This window comes from Drosophila hydei, unplaced genomic scaffold, assembly GCF_003285905.1.
Source record: "Drosophila hydei strain 15085-1641.00,03,60 unplaced genomic scaffold, DhydRS2 tig00000001-arrow-pilon, whole genome shotgun sequence".
In the NCBI taxonomy this organism is placed as follows: domain Eukaryota; kingdom Metazoa; phylum Arthropoda; class Insecta; order Diptera; family Drosophilidae; genus Drosophila; species Drosophila hydei.
This window is the reverse complement of record NW_022045643.1, coordinates 10,616,184-10,622,183: the sequence shown is the minus strand read 5'-3', so window position 1 is coordinate 10,622,183 and position 6,000 is coordinate 10,616,184.

Genomic DNA, 6,000 nt, shown 5'->3' with positions numbered 1-6,000 from the left:
ATAATTTTGTATTTATGTCTTTTATATGATATAATTTTTCCTGCAATTTAAAACGCTCAGAGACAGATATTTTCTAAAATGGCAAACAAATACTAAGAGTAGAAGTTTCATCATTTATCTTTAAAGATAACGTACAGAGTATCTGCTAGCACGTATTGCACCAAGTTGTGTTTTATGTGTGTTTTATGGCCCAGTTTTGGGTTATGCACTGCATACATTTAGCAGAGTTCAATGATATGGCCAAACTCAATATTAATAAAAACAAAAGGAAAAGCAAACAAATGCTGAAATTAATTAGCATACGATCAATGAAGGTAACAATCAATCAGAGCCAGCGAAAATGTATCTGTATATCAGTATCTCAGTATCTCGTCAGCTGTATCTGGGGCCAACTGGCGACGACAACGCGAAAGGTTAACGTCTCTTTGTGGCGCCTATGCAAATGTTGCGGCTGCTACTTTCATTTCGCTGCGTCTGATAAACCAAAGCAGCAGAAAACAAAAAAAAAAAAGAAAAGAAAGAAATCAAAAGCCAAAAACGTGCGATTGCTGCAATCGACCGACAGACAGACAGAGCGACCGACAGCCGCCGTTGGCTGTCGTCAGGGGCGGCCGGCAGCGAAATGTAGGCACACACACACATACATGTACGCGCACTCATATGCATTTACATATGCATGCGCATATCTGCATGTGTATTTGTACGTGAGTAATTGACATTCATTTCCTCCTTGGCGTCAGCCGACGTCACAGAGTCAAAGCACAAGACAAAGGCGAAAAGCGAGCGCTGCGAATTGATGAAGTTTGCTGTTGCCAAGCGGTAGCAGAGCCACTGGCAGCGCTAGCAGCAGCAGCACCAGCAGCGTCCGCGGCAGCGACAGCGCCAACAGCTAAATTTAACGGCGATCACCAATTCGCCGTTGCTGTTGCCGTTGATGTCGCTGTCTCTGCTGCCGTCGCCGCCATCGCCACCGTCGCCGCTGTCGTCGCTGTCACAGTTCGTTTTTCCCTCGAAGCTGCGACGCCGTCGCCGCCTCCGTCGCCGCCTCCGTCGCCATCAAGCCGCCATCTTTAAAACTTAGAACAATTTCCATTGCTTCATTTGCAACTAATTGGCAAAGGCTTCTAGTATTGAGGCTGAGGATAATGAGAATACACATACCTAAAAAATGAACGGGGCATTCACAGAGTGAAACGCTTTGCATATAGTAAAACGAAACGCTTCAGCAAGTCATAAAATTACCTCAGTACGTCAGCAAACTGAGAGCAACAACAGAGTTGCCCAACGGTCATCATTTTGTATGACAAAAGTCAGCGAAACTTACCCAATGCTCAGCTGTTGCTATGCGCTGTTAAAAGAGGGGAAAAGAGAGATAGAGAGAGAGAGGGAGTGTGTTTGAGAGTGCGAGAGAGAGGGAGAGAGGAGGCAGAGGTAAAAGCAGGCATTGTTAATTATTTAGGGGGAATTGAAATGAGAAATGAAATAAAAAAAACTTGTCAAATTGTTATAAATAATTGAATTTCCCTTTCTCAGCTGGCAAAATAATTAGTTGCAATTGTTTTACAATTAAAAAATGACTACAAAAAGAATAGAATTTAGCGTTTTGTCTTTATACAGAACCTAATTTTATTTTTACTAACTGTATAAAGTTGTGGAAGAGACCTAGCGGTCACAGCACCACAACAATCAATCATGAAAACAGAGAGGGAGAGGGATAGGGAGAGAGAAATACAAATAAATATTTATCATTATCTGCTTAATCGCAGCTGCCTCGTTCCAAAGTTCTTGGCTAATCGCACTTTGTATGACCATAGTCATTCGCCTCGTGGGGGCTACGTGACAGTCGCAATGAATTTAGCTTAACCCGAGGCAGTGCGATGACTCACCCAAGTCCCAGCTACTAAGCACCGATAGGTAGGTGACTAGACAGACAGACAAATTAAATAAACACGACCACGATTAGCGAAGAATAGCCAATAGAAGAGGCAACAGAAGAAGCCAATAGATACTGCTATAGATATATAGATACAAATACACTGTTTGATATATATGAAAATAAATAGATGCAGCTACAGATACAGATACAGATAGAGATGTAAGTATATATACAGGTGTATACAAATATATAAATACAGTTAATGACAGATGTACAGATATAGATGCAAATACATATCAAGCTACAGGCAGAGATAGTGTTGTAGATAGAGATAGAGATGCAGATACAGATACTGAGTTATTTACAGTTATGTAGACTAACAGATGAAGATGTAGATACAGATGTGTTCATATACTTGTGTATATGCCGTACATTATGTACGTTTAAATACATATACAGATGCAGATACGGCCTTAGATACGTAGATACAGATACATATTCATTTCTAGATACTTTTACAGACGCAGAGACATACGCACATACAGCTACAAATTCAGAAACAGATACATATACCGATACAGATACGTTTACTTTCATATATATACCTATTATATACTGATAAAGATACATATATAGAGACACAATCAGTTAAGATCTGAACAACAATTGCATGTGCAATAAAGACGAGAGGTTAAAATCCTCTGCAGTCGCTAAACAAATAAACAGACGCATAAAATCAGAATGAAAATGAAACGAAGAAAAAAGACGAGGAAAAGAACGCAGGCAAAATAGAAGCAGAACACAAAGCGCACAGCTAAAAAGTGACGAAAAGCAGCAGAAAAGAATTTGAACTGCTCGACGAAGGAACAAGCAAAAGGCGGCTGTGCTCGACTAGGGAATACCCAGACATTTGAAGATATGTTTATATAAATAATAACAAAATTAATAGTTGAAGATGCGAAATCATGCAAGGAGCAATATGTTCTATGAAATTGAGACTTGATATGAGATTTCAAATATGTTTTAAGGTTTCGTTGTAGAGAACAGATGGGGATGATGGACAGGAAGGCAGATATATATATATATATATATATATATATATATATATATTGCTTTAAATGCGCAACAAATTAGCAGAATAATAAATTAGAGTCTTTATTCATAAATAAAGGTTTAAAATATAAATGTTTCGTTGAAGAATTAATAACTTTACGCAATCATTGCTGCTCCGATCACTGTCTCATATACATATGCCGAAAGTGGCATAGCCTCTTTCCATTTTTGCAGGGTATTTGAGCTGAAAAACAGAATTTGCATTGCTGACGCACTTTTCTTGTTTTTCTCTGAATTTCGCCCAACTTAATACATTTTTACCTTCTGTTTGTTTTGACGGAAATCTGTTATTGAATGAAAAAAAGTAGAATAAATAAAAAATAATGATCTAATGGCCAATGCGACCACATCGTACCGCACGTCCACTGACAACCGATTGGCAATTAAGTGGGTCGACGTTGCCAAATAGCAAATACACATATGGCTAAGTACAATGGGCCCAATTGAGAATCAGACGCACAAAAACATAAAGTGAGCTGCGAGGCAGCTCATCGAACGAGCTTAATTATCTCTAATATATACCAAAAATAACCGAAATTGCAGATACAATCTGAAATGCATGCTTTAACTTACTTATGATTAAACTATAAAAATATTCTCTTTGTCATATTTCCATTGCATTGATGTAGCCAAAAATGTGTTTTACAAGACACTAAATCATTTTGCTCTAGAGACGCACGCAAATGTATCCAGCGTGCAGGCAGCAGCGGGACACTTGTGGCATGAAAATAAAAATATAAAATAAATATAAAAATAAAAATAAAAATATAAATGTATCTGGGCCCTTGCCAAAATTATAATTACCTGACATTGCGCACCGTGGGGCCTGTCAGCGGTCGGAGCATCTGGAAATGAGTCTACGAGCAAGACTAGTTGGCTGACCCCACGCAGTGTTCATCAAATTTCCACTTTTGCTAGCGGGCAGTCCAAATCAAATTTGTTAATATATCCGAGCGCAATGTATGTATGCCTGCGTGGCTGTAATTGGAAAATAGGTCTTTGTGTATGTTTGAGATACAATTTATTGTTTACATTCAGTCGATCACATGCACGTCAATTGCACTCGACATGCTCGAGCTGTTCGTCTATCCCGCCTTCTCCGCCCATGTCAAATGAGATGAGCTGCCAACTGAAATACAAATCTAGATATATGCATATGAGCGTATCTAATATAAACAAATGCAAACGGCTTTACGGAATCGAAACTCTGTTGATGATAGCTGAGCTTTTGCTATTTAAGCCACTCGAGCTGAGGCTTTGTTAGACAACTATTGATAAGTTGCTTGTGGAATGTGTTAAAGTGAATTGACGCCAGCTGAAAGCGTGATTCTAGATTGGCTCTAATGTTAAGCTGCACAAAAATCTAACTAACATTAATAGAGCTTATTTGGCTGTTATCTCGAGTTGCATCTGAGATCGTGAATAAGATCACCTCGATCAACATTTAGCGAAGTAGAGGCTGAGGTTTCTACTGCCAATTAAATTCGGCTGATGAACTTTCTTCTCAACGTGTTGAAAAGTTTCGTATTTTAATAAAAAGTCGCAAATGTTAATTTTATAAATATCAATTTAAAGATTTCTTAGTTAGCAATGCTTTCAGACGTCGTTTCTGCTCAGCTCTTGCTTTCAAGTATTTATTAGAAACTTTGCTTAAAAGTGGAATTGAAATAGAATTTATAATTTCAGATAGTAAACATTTGATGTTATTCTAAGTTAAGCGAGCAGATCTTTAATTTTTCATAGAATGACTTTTGGAAGTTGCTTGAAGCAATTAAAATTATGTTCCCTCCGTAACTGCTCCTTAAAATAGTAGCGAAACTTGTATGAAGCTCTCAAGTTGATTTTTATTATCATTTTAACCTTTATATGATCATATATACTATATGTACCATACGAAAGATACTAAAGAATGTTTAATGATCGACAAATTGCTTTTCTCATTTTTAGTTCAAGTGGACTCGAGATGATTAATTTGGCCACAGTTGTCTCTATTTGCCGGGTACTGTACTTAGCGCACGATGTATGTTATTCTCGATGTGTTCAAGTATTTGAGCTGATTATTTTTGGCACAGCTGATCTGTTGGCTTTTGTAAAAGTTGTTATTTATGCCAAAAGTCAAAATGAAATTTTCGGCGATTTTCGATTTTCAGTTTTCGATTTTTCGATCTGCTTCAAGGTCAATGCCGAACAGGCCCAGCAACTGACAGACAAATCGCCAGTGCGACTGATGATGTTTTCTTTAACATTCGGCTGCCCCATTGGCACGCGCCCCTGGCCGAATCCCAGTCCGTGTACCAAGCCTCACGTCCGTTGACGTCAGCACGAGTCAAGAAACAAAAAAAATAAAAAATAGAAGAAGAAGAAAGAAAGAAAAACAACAAAAATGGCAGAGAATACAATAATAATAAATAAGAATTTTAAATAAATAAACAGGGTAGCCGAAAATCAATTTGTCTGAGAGTTTGTCGTTGCAGGGCGCCGCATAAGCCGTTTGTGGGGAATAGCCGGTGGAACCAATTGGAACCAATTGGAGCCAAATGGAACCAATGGAACCAGCGGAGCCAATTCCCCCACTGTTTGCCACTGTTCAATATTTGCTTAAGAACTCAGCGCGATTCGCGGATTCGCGATGTGCGATAAGCGTAAATCATCAATAAATTCTATATATGTACTCTCTATACTCTATGCTTCGCATTGGGGCATATTCCCAATGCCAGCCTAGTTGCTAGACATTTTTTATATTTGGTTTAATACCAAATATTAATAAATAAAAAATCGTAGCGGAATACTAAAATAAGTTTCATAAACAAAAAACATAATATTAAAATATTTCAAAAATTATAAATCAAAAATTAAATAATTTTACAATTATTAAAGAATTATTTTTGTAAGTAAACATATTTGACAATTAAATGTTGAAATTGTTAAAAATAATGAAATAAATAAATTTGTGTGATTTTGTTCAAAATATTCAGATATAACAAAAAAAAATTTATATAAAAAAAAATAAA